This window comes from Myxine glutinosa, chromosome 1 (assembly GCF_964187855.1).
Source record: "Myxine glutinosa chromosome 1, kmMyxGlut1.1, whole genome shotgun sequence".
Classification (NCBI taxonomy): Eukaryota; Metazoa; Chordata; class Myxini; order Myxiniformes; family Myxinidae; genus Myxine; species Myxine glutinosa.
In genome coordinates, this window is record NC_136261.1 from 89206631 (window position 1) to 89226491 (window position 19861).

General features: G+C 41.0%; 1 protein-coding gene across 1 annotated transcript in view; it reads left to right on the top strand.

The window, feature by feature from the left end:
- The window catches only part of LOC137425102 (protein sidekick-2-like), a 547704-nt gene that overhangs the window by 212125 nt on the left and 315718 nt on the right, over positions 1 to 19861 (top strand). The window lies entirely within an intron of this gene.

Here is a 19861-nt window from a genome sequence, read left to right on the forward strand (position 1 = left end):
GGTCAGAAGTCCGGTCGTGAGAGGACGCTGGCGTCACTTGCTCGCCGCTTCTCTGACTGGACCATTGTCCGTATCTTGCTTTCCTGGTGGTCGTGGCGGATTTTTGGCCATTGAGTCTTCCTCTGCACGGTCCCGGCTCTGCTCTGCTGCTCCTGGCTTCACCTGCTCGGCTCCTTCGCTGTTTCCTCGGGCTCACTCTCGTGGGTTGTGCCGCCCATTGTTTGCAGCGGCGGTGGTGGCGGTTTGCCGCCGTGATCTTGATTAGCGGCGGCGGTCGTTTGCCGCTGCATTTGCCGCTTTGCCTCCTCAACCTTGGCCTCGTGCTCGTCTCTTTCGCTCCTGTCTGCCCTCTGCATGGTCCCGGCTCTGCTCCTGGCTTCACCTGCTCGGCTCCTTCGCTGTTTCCTCGGGCCCACTCCCATGGGTTGTGTCGATTGTTTCGCCTCCTCACCCTTGGCCTCGTGCTCGTCCCTTCGCTCCTGCTGGCATGGCTCTGCGGTACTCCGCCGCAAGGCTTCTCCTGCTTAAAACCCGCTCCACCCCATCATGCATCTCTGCAATCAAATCGAATGGACTCCTGCGTCGACCCAGGTACATTCACCGTGGCTCCGGTCGTAAGTTTGTTTATTTACAATCAGGTCACTCCATCCCCATCCTCTGGTCGGCTCAGCGCACTCCCACTCATCGTCCCAACACACCTGGTCACAACAACGCACAAAATCGCACCTCCTGTCTGCGAACCCTGGCCAAATCACCTGGATTCATACCCGCCGTACAAAACAACATCAAGCTCACCCTGTTCAATACCCGGTCCCTCAACAACAAATGCCTCATCCTGAACGACTACATCCTGGAAAATAAACTGGACTTTCTCTGTCTCACTGAGACCTGGCAACAACCACTGGACTACTACACGCTCAACCTCACCACACCCAATGGATATTCTTACATCAATAAACCACGCTCGGAGGGCCGAGGTGGTGGAATTGCCGTTATTCACCGACAAGACATCAAGACCAACCTCATCTCCATCTCATCTGCTCCATCATTTGAACACCTGGCTTTTAAACTCTCTGGTCACACACAGTCAGTCATGGCTGTTGTCTACCGCCCTCCCAAACCACACCCATCATTCCTGTCTGACTTCTCCTACTTTCTGACCCAGCTATGTTCCCTCTCCCCCTCAATCCTCCTCCTTGGTGATTTCAATATCCACATGGACTCCACTGACTCCACGCTAACCACTGACTTCACTGATTTACTCACCTGCTTTAACCTCACTCAACATGTCAACTTTCCTACACATAACCGTGGTCACATTTTGGACCTTGTCTGCTCTACTGGACTAATTTTGCACCATCTCTCTGGCTCCGACCTCACTCTCTCTGACCACCTAGCCATCACTCTGACCATCAACATCCCCACCCCAGCACCAAGGCATTATCGCACTATCAACTTCCGTAAGCTAAACGCTCTTTCACCTGCCTCATTCTCATCGACCCTCTCTGAAAAAATGTCCACTTCTCCCTTCGTTGACCTCCACACCCCTTCTGACCTCACTGACTACTACAACCACACTCTCTCCTCCTGCCTTGACCAACTTGCGCCTATAAAAACCAAAACAGTTTCTTTCACCCATTCTGCTCCCTGGTTTACCCCTGAACTCCGCCTGATGAGAACTCGTGCTCGCCAAATTGAAAGACTCCGCAATAAAACAGGTCTCAGAGTTCACTCCCAGGCCTACAAGGACCACATACAACACTATAAAGATGCCCTCTCCCGCGCCCGCTCCGCCTACTACTCTCAAATTATCCACTCTGGCTCCGGAAACCCAAAAGCACTCTTCTCTACAATAAACAAACTCCTCAGCCCCCTGAACACCACCACCCAGTCATTCACAATAGACAACTGCATCTCCTTCCTTTCATTCTTCCAACGCAAAATTGAAAACATCTACAACAGCTTGACCACCGCCGCACCCGCTCCCCCTCAAACCACCTGCCCCCCCTTATCCTGCCATCCCCTGTCTCAATTCTCCCCAGTCTCCCCTACTGACCTCTCTGAACTCCTCATCGGAATGAAAACTGCCACCTGCACTCTTGACCCCATCCCCTCCAGCTTTGTCAAGGCCTCCCTTCCTGCTCTCTCTCCACTTATCATTGCAATAATAAACTCCTCCCTGTCTACAGGCACCGTCCCACCATCCCTCAAAATTGCTGCTGTTACCCCCATTCTGAAAAAACCTGGACTAAACCCTGACACCCTAAATAACTTCAGACCCATCTCCAACCTACCCTTTCTGTCAAAGGTTTTGGAACGTGCTGTAGCCACTCAACTCAAACATCACCTCTCTGCCAATAACCTGTATGAAACATTCCAATCCGGATTCCGCTCCAACCACAGTACTGAAACTGCTCTCCTCAAAATCACCAACGACCTTCTCCTCTCCTCTGACGCTGGCAACCTCAACATTCTCATCCTCCTCGACCTCAGCGCCGCCTTTGACACCATCGATCACACCATCCTCCTCACCCGACTTGAAACCACCTTTAACATTACCGGCACTGCCCTCTCTTGGATTAAATCATACCTCTCTGACAGACGTCAGTTCATCTCCATCAATAACTGCAAATCCCCCACTGCTCCCCTCCCCCAAGGTGTCCCCCAAGGTTCAGTTCTTAGCCCCCTCCTCTTCATCCTTTACCTGTCCCCCCTCGGTCACTTAATCCGCCGTCATGGTCTCCAATTCCACTGCTTCGCCAATGACATCCAGCTTTTCATCTCCACCAAGTCCATCTCCACCGCCACCCACTCTATCCTGACAAACTGCATCACTGAAATAAAATCCTGGCTTCAAATCAACTTCCTCAAACTTAACTGTGATAAATCTGAAATAATCATCATTGGCCCAAAAACGCTCACCAAGTCCACCCATAACTTTGCCCTCAACATCGACGGTTTCCCAGTATCCACCTCCCCTCACATCCGGAATCTTGGCATCATCTTTGACCAAACCCTCTCCTTCGACAAATACACTAAACAGATCACAAAGACAGCCTTCTTTCACCTGAAAAACATCGCCCGTCTCCGTCCATCCCTCTCCTCCGTGGCTGCAGAAACCCTCATCCACGCCTTCATCACTTCCCGTCTGGACTACTGCAATAGCCTCCTTTATGGTTCACCCTCAACAATCACCAATAAACTCCAATACATTCAGAACTCCGCTGCCCGTCTACTCACCCATTCCCGGACCCGTGACCACATCACCCCCGTCCTTTACAAGCTTCACTGGCTCCCCATCTCCCAGAGAATCCAGTACAAAATCCTCCTCTTGACCTACAAAGCCCTCCATAACCTGGCCCCATCCTACCTGGCTGACCTCCTCTCCAGACACACTCCCACCCGCAACCTCCGCTCTGCTGGTACCAACCTCCTGACCCCCCCCCCCCCATCCGGACCAAATTTAGATCCTGGGGGGACAGGGCCTTCTCCATCGCTGCTCCCACCCTCTGGAACTCGCTACCTCACACCATCAGAGACTCCTCCTCACTCACCACATTCAAAGCATCACTCAAGACCCACCTGTTCAACACTGCATTCAACATTTAACCCACAGCATCTAACCCCTGACTATCACCTCTCCTTCTCCCTCCTTTGTGCTTTGAATATTTCCCTATTGATTCTTCTTTTTTTGCAATTGTCTTTATGTTTTGCTATGCATTATGTTTTGCACTCTGTCAAAGCGTCTTTGGGCTTCCTGAAAAGCGCTATATAAAATAAATGCATTATTATTATTATTAATGAATATAATTAATCAATTTATCAATTATTAAAAATTAATCGATCAATTGATTCATCAATAAATCCAAAATATCCTTGATAGCCACATCACTTGGTCACTCATGTCCAAATATTAGCTTCTGAGCTCAAAAGGTGCCTGAGATATTGGCCAAATGAGAAAGAAAATAAATAAATGATTAATAATGAAAATAAATAAATAATAATCATTAAAAAATTAAATTATTAATCAATTCGGTCATTGAACACATAAACCACCACCATTTCATCAGAATCTGTAACTTTAAAAAAAAATTTTTAGTCATTAATCGAATAATTAAATAATTAATCGATTCATTGATTAATTGATTAATTAATAAATCAAAAATAGCCTTTGCAGCCAAATCACCTGGTCATTGGCATGTCCAAATATCAGCTTCCTAACTCAAAAGGTGCCTGAGTTAATGGTCAGAAGAGAAAGGAAATTTGATTAATTAAATAAGTACTTAATTAATCGCTAATAATTAAATAACTCCTCAATTAATTGATTAATCAAAAAACAAAAAATAACGTTTTTGACAAAGGACTTGCTCACTATTGTGCAGAAATTTCAGCTTCCTCGCTCGAAGGATGGCTGAGATATCGCCTGGACAACCAAGAAAACAAGAAAGAAAACAAGAAAACAAACAAGTACACATACATTCAAAGTACACCGCCCCCATGCCAAATAATTAAATATCCTACAGCGCGGCATTGCCGGGGCACCTATGGCGCCTGGCAATACCGCAGTGCAGCTCATTGAGGCTGCATTGGGAGGGAGAGGTGTACGCTAATTGATTGATTAATTGTATAGCAAGTACAAATACATTCAAAGTACACCGCCCCATGCCAAATAATTAAATATGCTGCAGCGCGGCATTGCCGGGGCGCCTCCGGGACCCGGCAATACCGCAGTGCAGCTCATTGAGGCTGCATTGGGAGGGAGAGGTGTACACTAATTGATTGATTAATTGTATAATTAAAATCAATAAAAGAATATCACAAAATATTTTCATAATCAATTGGCTAATCGCATAACTAAACCAGTAGTGCTTCACCCGAAGATGTATCTTTTAGAAATTTAATTAAATAAGTCATTTATAAAAAATTAAATAATTAATTGATTACTCAATAAATAATTAATCGATTAATCAATAAATAATTAATAGATGAAATGATTAATCAATAAATCAAAAATATCCTTGATAGCCACATCACTTGGTCACTCATGTCCAAATATTAGCTTCCCAGCTCAAAAGGTGCCTGAGATATTGGCCAAATGAGAAAGAAAATAAATAAATGATTAATAATGAAAATAAATAAATAATAATCATAAAAAATATATATTAATAATCAATTTGGTCAGAGAACACATAAACTACCACTATTTCATCAGAATCTGTAACTTTAAAAAAAAATTTTTTTTGTCATTAATCGAATAATTAAATAATTAATCGATTAATTGATTAATTAATAAATCAAAAATATCCTTTGCAGCCAAATCACCTCATCATTGGCATGTCCAAATATCAGCTTCCTAACTCAAAAGGTGCCTGAGTTAATGGTCAGAAGAGAAAGGAAATTTGATTAATTAAATAAGTACTTAATTAATCGCTAATAATTAAATAACTCCTCAATTTATTGATTAATCAAAAAACAAAAAATAACGTTTTTGAGAAAGCACTTGCTCACTATTGTGCCGAAATTTCAGCTTCCTAGCTCAAAGGATGGCTGAGATATCGCCCAGACAAACAAACAAGAAAACAAGAAAACAAACAAGAAAACAAGAAAACAAGAAAACAAACAAACAAACAACCAGAGTGAAAACTGAGTACTCTCTTTCAGCGTGCGTCACTGCCGAGCCCCCTTCGGTGCCTGGCAATGACGATTTGCAATGCCTGGAGATGGCATAGGAAAGGAGCGGTGTACAACAAGTACAGATACATTCAAAGTACACCGCCCCCATGCCAAATAATTAAATATCCTACAGCGCGGCATTGCCGGGGCGCCTCTGGCGCCCGGCAATACCGCAGTGCACCTCATAGAGGCTGCATTGGGAAGGAGAGGTGTACGCTAATTGATTGATTAATTGTACAATTAAAATCAATAAAAGATTATCACAAAATATTTTCTTAATCAATTGGCTAATAGCATAACTAAACCACAAGTGCTTCATCCGAAGATGTATCTTTTAGAAATTTAATTAAAGAAGTCAATAATAAAAAATTAAATAATTAATTGATTAATCAATAAATTAATCAATTAATCAATAGATAATTAATCGATTAAATGATTAATCAATAAATCAAAAATATCCTTGATAGCCACATCACTTGGTCACTGCCATGTCCAAATATTAGCTTCCCAGCTCAAAAGGTGCCTGAGATATTGGGCAAATGAGAAAGAAAATAAATAAATGATTAATAATGAAAATAAACAAATAATAATCATTGAAAAATTAAATTATTAATCAATTCGGTCACAGAACACATAAACCACCACCATTTCATCAGAATCTGCAACTGAAAAAAAAAAATTTTTTTTTGGGTACTTAATCGAATAATTGAATAATTAATCGATTAATTGATTAATTAATAAATCAAAAATAGGCTTTGCAGCCAAATCACCTGGTCATTGGCATGTCCAAATATCAGCTTCCTAACTCAAAAGGTGCCTGAGTTAATGGTCAGAAGAGAAAGGAAATTTGATTAATTAAATAAGTACTTAATTAATCGCTAATAATTAAATAACTCCTCAATTAATTGATTAATCAAAAAACAAAAAATAACGTTTTTGACAAAGGACTTGCTCACTATTGTGCAGAAATTTCAGCTTCCTCGCTCGAAGGATGGCTGAGATATCGCCTGGACAACCAAGAAAACAAGAAAGAAAACAAGAAAACAAACAAGTACACATACATTCAAAGTACACCGCCCCCATGCCAAATAATTAAATATCCTACAGCGCGGCATTGCCGGGGCACCTATGGCGCCTGGCAATACCGCAGTGCAGCTCATTGAGGCTGCATTGGGAGGGAGAGGTGTACGCTAATTGATTGATTAATTGTATAGCAAGTACAAATACATTCAAAGTACACCGCCCCATGCCAAATAATTAAATATGCTGCAGCGCGGCATTGCCGGGGCGCCTCCGGGACCCGGCAATACCGCAGTGCAGCTCATTGAGGCTGCATTGGGAGGGAGAGGTGTACACTAATTGATTGATTAATTGTATAATTAAAATCAATAAAAGAATATCACAAAATATTTTCATAATCAATTGGCTAATCGCATAACTAAACCAGTAGTGCTTCACCCGAAGATGTATCTTTTAGAAATTTAATTAAATAAGTCATTTATAAAAAATTAAATAATTAATTGATTACTCAATAAATAATTAATCGATTAATCAATAAATAATTAATAGATGAAATGATTAATCAATAAATCAAAAATATCCTTGATAGCCACATCACTTGGTCACTCATGTCCAAATATTAGCTTCCCAGCTCAAAAGGTGCCTGAGATATTGGCCAAATGAGAAAGAAAATAAATAAATGATTAATAATGAAAATAAATAAATAATAATCATAAAAAATATATATTAATAATCAATTTGGTCAGAGAACACATAAACTACCACTATTTCATCAGAATCTGTAACTTTAAAAAAAAAAATTTTTTTGTCATTAATCGAATAATTAAATAATTAATCGATTAATTGATTAATTAATAAATCAAAAATATCCTTTGCAGCCAAATCACCTCATCATTGGCATGTCCAAATATCAGCTTCCTAACTCAAAAGGTGCCTGAGTTAATGGTCAGAAGAGAAAGGAAATTTGATTAATTAAATAAGTACTTAATTAATCGCTAATAATTAAATAACTCCTCAATTTATTGATTAATCAAAAAACAAAAAATAACGTTTTTGAGAAAGCACTTGCTCACTATTGTGCCGAAATTTCAGCTTCCTAGCTCAAAGGATGGCTGAGATATCGCCCAGACAAACAAACAAGAAAACAAGAAAACAAACAAGAAAACAAGAAAACAAGAAAACAAACAAACAAACAACCAGAGTGAAAACTGAGTACTCTCTTTCAGCGTGCGTCACTGCCGAGCCCCCTTCGGTGCCTGGCAATGACGATTTGCAATGCCTGGAGATGGCATAGGAAAGGAGCGGTGTACAACAAGTACAGATACATTCAAAGTACACCGCCCCCATGCCAAATAATTAAATATCCTACAGCGCGGCATTGCCGGGGCGCCTCTGGCGCCCGGCAATACCGCAGTGCACCTCATAGAGGCTGCATTGGGAAGGAGAGGTGTACGCTAATTGATTGATTAATTGTACAATTAAAATCAATAAAAGATTATCACAAAATATTTTCTTAATCAATTGGCTAATAGCATAACTAAACCACAAGTGCTTCATCCGAAGATGTATCTTTTAGAAATTTAATTAAAGAAGTCAATAATAAAAAATTAAATAATTAATTGATTAATCAATAAATTAATCAATTAATCAATAGATAATTAATCGATTAAATGATTAATCAATAAATCAAAAATATCCTTGATAGCCACATCACTTGGTCACTGCCATGTCCAAATATTAGCTTCCCAGCTCAAAAGGTGCCTGAGATATTGGGCAAATGAGAAAGAAAATAAATAAATGATTAATAATGAAAATAAACAAATAATAATCATTGAAAAATTAAATTATTAATCAATTCGGTCACAGAACACATAAACCACCACCATTTCATCAGAATCTGCAACTGAAAAAAAAAAAAATTTTTTTGGGTACTTAATCGAATAATTGAATAATTCATCGATTAATTGATTAATTAATAAATCAAAAATAGGCTTTGCAGCCAAATCACCTGGTCATTGGCATGTCCAAATATCAGCTTCCTAACTCAAAAGGTGCCTGAGTTAATGGTCAGAAGAGAAAGGAAATTTGATTAATTAAATAAGTACTTAATTAATCGCTAATAATTAAATAACTCCTCAATTTATTGATTAATCAAAAAACAAAAAATAACGTTTTTGACAAAGTACGTGTTCACTATTGTGCCGAAATTTCAGCTTCCTAGCTCAAAGGATGGCTGAGATATCGTCCGGACAAACAAACAAACAAACAAGCAAGCAAGAAAACAAACAACGAGAGTGAAAACTGAGTACTCTCTTTCAGCGTGCGTCACTGCCGAGCCCCCTTCGGTGCCCGGCAATGACGATTTGCAAAGCCTGGAGACAGCATAGGAAAGGTGCGGTGTACAATTAAAATCAATAAAAGATTATCACAAAATATTTTCATAATCAATTGGCTAATAGCATAACTAAACCACTAGTGCTTCATCCGAAGATGTATCTTTTAGAAATTTAATTAAATAAGTCATTTATAAAAAATTTAATAATTAATTGATTACTCAATAAATAATTAATCGATTAATCAATAAATAATTAATAGATGAAATGATTAATCAATAAATCAAAAATATCCTTGATAGCCACATCACTTGGTCACTGTCATGTCCAAATATTAGCTTCCCAGCTCAAAAGGTGCCTGAGATATTGGCCAAATGAGAAAGAAAATAAATAAATGATTAATAATGAAAAGAAATAAATAATAATCATTAAAAAATTAAATTATTAATCAATTCGGTCACAGAACACAGAAACCACCACCATTTCATCAGAATCTGTAACTGCAAAAAAAAAAATTTTTTTAGTAATTAATTGAATAATTAAATAATTTATCGATTAATTTATTGATCAATAAATCAAAAATATCCTTGATAGCCACATCACTTGGTCACTCATGTCCAAATATTAGCTTCCGAGCTCAAAAGGTGCCTGAGATATTGGCCAAATGAGAAAGAAAATAAATAAATGATTAATAATGAAAATAAATAAATAATAATCATAAAAAAATTAAATTCTTAATCAATTTCGTCAGAGAACACATAAACTACCACTATTTCATCAGAATCTGTAACTTTAAAAAAAAAAAATTGTCATTAATCGAATAATTAAATAATTAATCGATTAATTGATTGATTAATAAATCAAAAATGGCCTTTGCAGCCAAATTACCTGGTCATTGGCATGTCCAAATATCAGCTTCCTAACTCAAAAGGTGCCTGAGTTAATGGTCAGAAGAGAAAGGAAATTTGATTAATTAAATAAGTACTTTATTAATCGCTAATAATTAAATAACTCCTCAATTTATAGATTAATCAAAAAACAAAAAATAGCTTTTTTGACAAAGGACTTGCTCACTATTGTGCTAAAATTTCAGCTTCCTAGCTCAAAGGATGGCTGAGATATCGTCCGGACAAACAAACAAACAAACAAACAAACAAGCAAGCAAGAAAACAAACAACGAGAGTGAAAACTGAGTACTCTCTTTCAGCGTGCGCCACTGCCGAGCCCCCTTCGGTGCCTGGCAATGACGATTTGCAATGCCTGGAGACGGCATAGGAAAGGTGCGGTGTCCAACAACCAGAGTGAAAACTGAGTACTCTCTTTCAGCGTGCGTCACTGCCGAGCCCCCTTCGGTGCCCAGCAATGACGATTTGCAATGCCTGGAGATGGCATAGGAAAGGAGCGGTGTACAACAACCAGAGTGAAAACTGAGTACTCCCTTTCAGCGTGCGTCACTGCCGAGCCCCCTTTGGTGCCCGGCAATGACGATTTGCAATGCCTGGAGATGGCATAGGAAAGGAGCGGTGTACAACAACCAGAGTGAAAACTGAGTACTCCCTTTCAGCGTGCGTCACTGCCGAGCCCCCTTCGGTGCCCGGCAATGACGTTTTGCAATGCCTGGAGATGGCATAGGAATGGTGCGGTGACAACAAGAAAACAAGAAAAAAAACAAGAAAACAACCAGAGTGAAAACTGAGTACTACCTTTCAGCGTGCGTCACTGCCGAGCCCCCTTCAGTGCCCGGCAATGACGATTTGCTATGCCTCGAGATGGCATAGGAAAGGTGCGGTGTACATCAAACAACTAGAATGAAAACTGAGTACTCCCTTTCAGGGTGCGTCACTGCCGAGCCCCCTTCGCTGCCCGGCAATGACGTTTTGCAATGCCTGGAGATGGCATAGGAAAGGAGCGGTGTACAATAATTGTAATTGTACAATAATTGTACACCGCACCTTTCCTATGCCATCTGCAGGCATTGCAAATCGTCATTGCTGGGCACCGAAGGGGGCTCGGCAGTGACGCACGCTGAAAGAGAGTACTCAGTTTTCACTCTGGTTGTTGGACACCGCACCTTTCCTATGCCGTCTCCAGGCATTGCAAATCGTCATTGCCAGGCACCGAAGGGGGCTCGGCAGTGACGCACGCTGAAAGAGAGTACTCAGTTTTCACTCTCGTTGTTTGTTTTCTTTCTTGCTTGCTTGTTCGTTTGTTTGTTTGTTTGTCCGGACGATATCTCAGCCATCCTTTGAGCTAGGAAGCTGAAATTTCGGCACAATAGTGAGCAAGTCCTTTCTCAAAAACGGTATTTTTTGTTTTTTGATTAATCAATAAATTGAGGAGTTATTTAATTATTAGCGATTAATTAAGTACTTATTTAATTAATCAAATTTCCTTTCTGTTCTGACCATTAACTCAGGCACCTTTTGAGTTAGGAAGCTGATATTTGGACATGCCAATGACCAGGTGATTTGGCTGCAAAGGCTATTGTACACCGCTCCTTTCCTATGCCATCTCCAGGCATTGCAAATCGTCATTGCTGGGCACCGAAGGGGGCTCGGCAGTGACGCGCGCTGAAAGAGAGTACTCAGTTTTCACTCTGGTTGTTGTACACCGCTCCTTTCCTATGCCATCTCCAGGCATTGCAAATCGTCATTGCCAGGCACCGAAGGGGGCTCGGCAGTGACGCGCGCTGAAAGAGAGTACTCAGTTTTCACTCTGGTTTCTTGCTTTCTTTCTTGTTGTACACCGCTCCTTTCCTATGCCATCTCCAGGCATTGCAAATCGTCATTGCCGGGCACCAAAGGGGGCTCGGCAGTGACGCACGCTGAAAGAGAGTACTCAGTTTTCACTCTGGTTTCTTGCTTTCTTGTTGTACACCGCTCCTTTCCTATGCCATCTCCAGGCATTGCAAATCGTCATTTCCGGGCACCAAAGGGGGCTCGGCAGTGACGCACGCTGAAAGAGAGTACTCAGTTTTCACTCTGGTTTCTTTCTTGTTTGTTTGTTTTCTTGTTTGTTTTCTTTCTTGGTTGTCCGGACGATATCTCAGCCATCCTTTGAGCTAGGAAGCTGAAATTTCGGCACAAGAGTGAGCAAGTCCTTTGTCAAAAACGGTATTTTTTTTTTTGATTAATCAATAAATTGAGGAGTTATTTAATTATTAGCGATTAATTAAGTACTTATTTAATTAATCAAATTTCCTTTCTCTTCTGACCATTAACTCAGGCACCTTTTGAGTTAGGAAGCTGATATTTGGACATGCCAATGACCAGGTGATTTGGCTGCAAAGGATATTTTTGATGTATTAATTAATCAATTAATCGATTAATTATTTAATTATTCGATTAATGACAAAAAAAATTTTTTTTTTTAAGTTACAGATTCTGATGAAATAGTGGTAGTTTATGTGTTCTCTGACCAAATTGATTAATAATTTAATTTTTTTATGATTATTATTTATTTATTTTCATTATTAATCATTTATTTATTTTCTTTCTCATTTGGCCAATATCTCAGGCACCTTTTCAGCTGGGAAGCTAATATTTGGACATGAGTGACCAAGTGATGTGGCTATCAAGGATATTTTTGATTTGTTGATTAATCATTTCATCTATTAATTATTTATTGATTAATCGATTAATTATTTATTGAGTAATCAATTAATTATTTAATTTTTTTATAAATGACTTATTTAATTACATTTCTAAAAGATACATCTTCGGATGAAGCACTAGTGGTTTAGTCATGCGATTAGCCAATTGATTATGAAAATATTTTGTGATAATCTTTTATTGATTTTAATTATACAATTAATCAATCAACTAGTGTACACCTCTCCCTCCCAATGTAGCCTCAATGAGCTGCACTGCGGTATTGCCGGGTGCCGGAGGCGCCCCGGCAATGCCGCTCTGTAGGATATTTAATTATTTGGCATGGGGGCGGTGTACTTTGAATGTATGTGTACTTGTTTGTTTTCTTTCTTGGTTGTCCGGGCGATATCTCAGCCATCCTTTGAGCTAGGAAGCTGAAATTTCGGCACAGTAGTGAGCAAGTCCTTTGTCAAATACGGTATTTTTTGTTTTTTGAATAATCAATTAATTGAGGAGTTATTTAATTATTAGTGTTTAATTAAGTACTTATTTAATTAATTAAATTTCATTTCTCTTCTGACCATTATTAACTCAGGCACCTTTTGAGTTAGGAAGCTGATATTTGGACATGCCAATGACCAGGTGATTTGCCTGCAAAGGATATTTTTGATTTATTAATTAATCAATTAATCGATTAATTATTTAATTATTCAATTAATGACCCAAAAAAAATTTTTTTTTAGGTTACAGATTCTGATGAAATAGTGGTAGTTTATGTGTTCTCTGACCAAATTGATTAATAATTTAATTTTTTATGATTATTATTTATTTATTTTCATTATTAATCATTTATTTATTTTCTTTCTCATTTGGCCAATATCTCAGGCACCTTTTGAGCTCGGAAGCTAATATTTGGACATGAGTGACCAAGTGATGTGGCTATCAAGGATATTTTTGATTTATTGTTCAATCAATTAATCGATTAATTATTTAATTATTCGATTAATTACTCAAAAAAAAAAATTCAGTTACAGATTCTGATGAAATGGTGGTGGTTTCTGTGTTCTGTGACCGAATTGATTAATAATTTAATTTTTTAATGATTATTATTTATTTATTTTCATTATTAATCATTTATTTATTTTCTTTCTCATTTGGCCAATATCTCAGGCACCTTTTGAGCTGGGAAGCTAATATTTGGACATGAGTGACCAAGTGATGTGGCTATCAAGGATATTTTTTATTTATTGATAAATCATTTCATCTATTAAGTATTTATTGATTAATCGATTAATTATTTATTGAGTAATCAATTAATTATTTAATTTTTTATTAATGACTTATTTAATTAAATTTCTAAAAGATACATCTTCGGATGAAGCACTAGTGGTTTAGTTATGCTATTAGCCAATTGATTATGAAAATATTTTGTGATAATCTTTTATTGATTTTAATTATACAATTAATCAATCAATTAGTGTACACCTCTCCCTCCCAATGCAGCCTCAATGAGCTGCACCGCGCTGTAGGATATTTAATTATTTGGCATGGGGGCGGTGTACTGTGAATGTATGTGTACTTGTTCTGCTTTGTTTTGTTTCTGGGCCAGATTGTTGCTTCATAAAACAAGAACGGCACTCATTAGAGCACATAGTCTCCCCCGCACACTCATTCTGAACAAAAATGCCGTTAACTGCACATGCTACTATTATGGCTCACTGCTATATTTATGGCCCATATAACCATATCCTCCATACACCCTATTAGGTCACGTACATTGCCATTATCCATAGCTTTATTTATTATTGACTAATTATTCGGACCACTTTTGTCCACAATAAGACTAAATTGCATCAATGAAGGTGAATATGAAAGAAAAAAAAACGATATTCCCCATGGCTCGTTGATCATATGTATGAAGTTTTGCATCGATCTGTTTAGCCAGTTCTGGAAAAATGGTGCTTTTTACGTTTTTATTTACAAGCCAATTATGCCTGGAATACCACTTCACTGATGATGCCATTGTTATCACCCTATATACCTCATGGAGGTGGTGATGACATCTGCCAAGTTTAAATTTTTTCCGTTGAGCAGTTTCGGAGAAGAAGATGTCCAATTTTTAGCTCACCTCGAACGAAATTCAGCGGAGCTTACGCGATGGCACGTCGTCCATCAGTCCGTCAGTCAGTCCGTCCGTAAACACTTGAAACTTCTTCTCCGAAACCGCTGATGGGATCGCGACCAAATTTTGCACAAATGATATGTGTTGTGTTGTGACTAAAGTTTGTTCACGGCATTACAAAAACTCGAGGTTTAAGGGGGTTTACCGGGGGTCAAAGTGGATCCAGATTTGACCCCCAAAATAGGAATTTGCTTTTTCCTCTGAATCCACACACACACTATTTCGATGAAACTTTACCACAACCTTCATCACCTGTGATGTACCGAAGATTGTTCACGGCAATAAGAAAATCGAAGCCTGGGTGGGTTTACGGGGGGTCTAAGTGGGTACAGGTTTGACCCCCCAAAATCGATATTTGCTTTCTTCTCTGAAAATACACACACGATTTCGATGAAACTTGACCACAACCTTCACTACCTATGATGTACCAAAGTTTGTTCATGGCATTTAAAAAAAATCAGCCCCTTTGGGGGTCTATGTAGGGGTTTCCCCCCAAAATAGGTGTTTGCTTTCTTCTCAGAAACTGCACACGCAATTCCGATGAAACTTAACCACAACCTTCACCACCCGTGCTGTACCAAAAGTTTATTCACGGCATTAAAAAAAATCTGCCCATTTAGGGGACTACAGGGGAGTTTCCCCCCAAAATAGGTATTTGTTTTCTTATCAGAAACTACACATGAAATTCTGTTGAAACTTGACCACAACCTTAATCACCCATGTTGTACCAAAGTTTGTTCCTGGCATTTAAAAAATCGGGGTCTAAGGTGGTCTATGGGGGGGAGTGTGGGGGCTTGCCCCCCAAAATAGGTTTGTTTTTTTTTTTTTTTTTTTTTTTGTATACAAGGTCGAGGCTCGTGAAAGAGCGAACATTAATCACACAGAAAGACAAACCGACACATAAAACATATAACATAGGGAGCGGTAGACAAGATGGGGAGAGAGGGGGAAGGACACAAACACAACATTTGAGAGCAGGGACCGAGAGACATGGAGACATCGAGAGATCTGAGAGAGGGCGAGGGCTTGGGGGGGGGGGGCGTGGGAAGGGGGCGGTGGGATAGGTATAAAACATATGGACACTGCCAGGACTTCCAGGAAAGAAGTTGGAATTTCAAACAAGGTGGATCTGGGGTGAATTAGCGGGGGTAGAAAAGATCAAGGTTTTGGATGGGGGAAGATAAGAGATGGTGGTGAACAGCTGTTTTAAAGACCTGGAGGGAGGAGTGGGATTGAAGGGAGTGAGGGAGTTTGTTCCAGAGGTGGGAGAAAAGAGGAATGAAAGAGTGAAGGTGAGCAGAGAGCCGAGATTTCGGCAGTTTAACCATCAGAGGGTTGCTGGCAGATCTTGTGCGACCTGTAGGAATATTTGGGGGACAGAGCACAGAGAGAGCTGGGGGTGCAAGGCCGGAGAGGAGTCGGTAGAAGACAGAAAGACCACCTACCTGCCTGCGGTGAGTGAGTGAAAGGCCCTCAGAGATAGCTTCATCGCGGGAGATTCCAATAATTCTGAAAGCTTTGGTTTCAACAGCGTGAAGCCGAGCTAGGTGTGAGGCAGGAGCACCGGCCCATAGGGGAGAACAGTATTCCATTGAGCTGCGGATGAAAGCCTTGTATGTGGTGAGGAGCTCAGGTGTGCCGAGGAAGGACTTCGCACGACGGAGGATGCCCAGTCGGCGACTGGCTTTGGAGGCCAGCTTGGAAATGTGGTTTTCCCAAGAAAGATCATGGCAGATAGTGAGACCCAAAATCTTGAGCGACAGAACTTCTTGGAGAGGATTGTTGAGAAAGTAGATGGGAGGGTTGTCCAGTCGATCTTTTCGGAGAGACATAGTAAGAGTGTGAGATTTGTCAGGATTGAAAGACATGTTCCACTTGTTTGACCAGTCTGTGATTTTGTCCAGGTCTTCAGAGAGTGAGGAGGCAGCAGACTGCCGATCTGAGGGAAGAGGAATGGAGCGGCAGAGAGTGGAGTCATCAGCAAAGAGATAGAGAGGATTTTCGAGAGAGTCAGAGAGATCATTGATGAAGACCAGAAAAAGCACGGGGCCCAGAACACTGCCTTGGGGAACTCCAGCCTGAACAGGAAGAGGAGATGAGAGAAACCCATTCAGGGCCACACGTTGACGACGACTAGAGAGGAAGTCTGCCAGCCATGCGTGGAGATTTCCATGGATACCAAAGGAGGAGAGTTTGGTGAGCAGAGCGGGGTGCCGGACCGTGTCGAAGGCACGTGATATGTCGAGGGAGACAGCTCTAATTTCCTGTTTGGCATTGAGGACCTCCATCCATTGTTGAGACAGCAGAAGCAGCATGTCCAGAGTAGAGTGACCTGGTCTGAAACCAAATTGATGATCAGAGATCAAGCCATTGGAGAAGAGGAAAGATTTCATATCCGAAGCAATGATGGATTCCATGACTTTGCTGATAATTGGGAGAAGGCTGATTGGTCTGTAGATGCTAGGATCTGTTTTTGCACCTTTTTTGTGCAAAGCGGTGATGTTGGCTGATTTCCAAGCAGATGGCAGTTGACCTTGAGCAAAAGAGAGGGTGAAGAGAACAGAGAGAGGGTGAGATAGAGCAGCAGAGCAGGATTTTAGGACCCGTGGGCTGATGCCGTCGGGTCCAGTTGCAGAATCAGAGTCGAGGGTTGACAGAAACTTTTCCACCTTGTCAGGAGGAAAGGACACGGAGTCCAGGAGCAGCAGGGTACGACTGGGTATGGTGGGTACAGAGAGGGATGGGTTTGGGACACAAGATTTAGAGGCAAACACAGAGTTGAGGCATTCAGCTTTTTCACGTGCGGAGTCAGCTGTGTAGCCGTTTGAGGTAAGGGAGGGGATGGAGGGGGAACAAACACCAGAAACGGATTTGACCAGACGCCACCAGGATTTGGAAGAGGGAGACAGATAAGAGAGTTCGGTCTTGAGAACGGAGAGATATTGTTTCCTGGCTCTCCTGAGGGTGGACACACACTTGTTTCGGGCTTTGTGAAAGGAAATGAGATTTCCTTCCGTTGGATTTGCTTTCCAGGAGACGAAGGCAAGTTGTTTCTGGGCAACAGCCTCACCACAAGATTCCGTGTACCATGGACGGGAGGAAGGGTATGACAACTGAAGATGAGATGGGATAAATCTGTGCATGAGAGAGAGCAATTTACTTTGGAAGAATTCCCAGGATGAGTTGATGTCAGAGGTGGTAGAGATGGGAGACCAGTCCAGATGATTGATGGCTGCTTGAAGACCGTGCCAGTTGGCCTGAGTGAAATGCCAGACTCGTCGACGCTGAGCAGGCTCCCTGAGGATGGTCAGAGAGATGTCCACTTTAACAAGGACATGATCAGATGATCCGATCGGAGCAGAAGAAGAGCAGCAGACATTTTCAGGGAAGTTAGTCATAACCAAGTCCAGAAGAGAAGATGTTCCGTTGACTGAGATCCGGGTCGGGAAATTGACAGATTGTGTCAGTCCCAGTGAGTCGCAGAAGTCCTTTGCTGAGGAGCCATGGCTGGTGAGAGAGGTACCCACACCCAGCCAACTGGCATGATGACAGTTGAAATCACCACATATGAGGAAGAGAGAGTTGGGATGAGTAGATAGAAGTTGGTCCATATCATCAGACAGCGAGATGTAGATTGAGTCATCACTGTTTGGTGGACGGTACAACACACATATGAACAAGAGGTGGGAGCGAAGGGGAAGCCGTAGCCAGAGGTATTCCTGGGGGTGAGGTGGAGAGAGTGCAGTGCAGGGCGAGTGAGGAAGAGAGTTTTTGATAAAGATAGCAACCCCGCCTCCAGGACGAGGCTCAGGTCTATCATACCGGAGGAGGGAGTAGCCCGGGAGAGATACTATGGAATCAGAGACATCATAAAGGAGGAAAGTTTCTGTTAAGCAGATCACGTCTGGTTTGACAGAAGCAACCTGTATGGAGAGATCAGTTAAGTTTGAACGAAGGCCCCGGATGTTTGAGGTCCATACCGTTAATGAAGAGGAAGGGGGAGCATCAGATACAGAACAGGGGGGAGGAGGGGTAGGGTAAGATGTGGAAGAGGTGGAAGAGGTAGGGAGAGCTGTTGAAGGTGTGTCAGAGATTTCAGAATAGCTCGGAGAAAGGGAAGGATGGGGCGGACAAAACCCTAACCCTAAGTATTTGCTTTTTTCTAAGAACCTACACACACAATTTCGATGAAACTTCACCACAACCTTCACCACCCGTGATGTCCCCATGTTTGTTCAAGGCATTGGAAAAATTGGGGTCTGAGGAGGTGCATGGGGTTGGGGGAGAGAGGGGGGGGGGGGGGGAGTTGCCCGCAAAAAATAGGTATTTTTTTGTTTGTTTGTTTAAAGTCTCAGGATTATGTTAATATGATTCTACATGTTGCCCTGTCTTCTTCTAGCAACCATTGAAATTGGTTTAAAATACCTTTAGTCAGTGCAGTATACTGTTTATTCTAACAGATGAGCTCCAGGGGTATTGCCCCTATGTTTTTTCCTTTAATCCAATATAGCTGCCATACCATGTGACCTATGATGTCAGAGTTCTCTATCTATATTATAATAGGCTATGGTGATTCTGTCTGTCTGTCCGGGGGTGTGGCTTACTCCGTTTACAGAGTAGCTCCACCCATTCTGGGAGAGGCTTCATCTAAACAAATATGCACCATTTTATTAACTCGAATAGCTTTGAGGCCTGTTTAGTTGGGCCCATGCTGTCTTTCTCTCTCATACAGGTTTATTTCAACTCAAATTCGATATATCATTTCATTTTTAACAGTCGCTAACATAGTTTTAGACTCGGTTGAAAAAAACGGGAGGAAAATCCCATGAAAGTTTCCGTTTATAGAACGAAATGAATTCTCAAAGGCCTGTAAAATAAAGCCCATTCATTGAGTCATCTGTCATCCTCACGATTTCATGTCGAATTCACCATCTGATTTCATTTTTATCGATGGTTTTAGATTCGGTGTCAGAAATAATTGAGAACATTCACGCACACACGGGAAAATGCAGAGATTTTTAAAATCACGCCACGATAATACTTCGTTCTTATTTTCTTCCCAA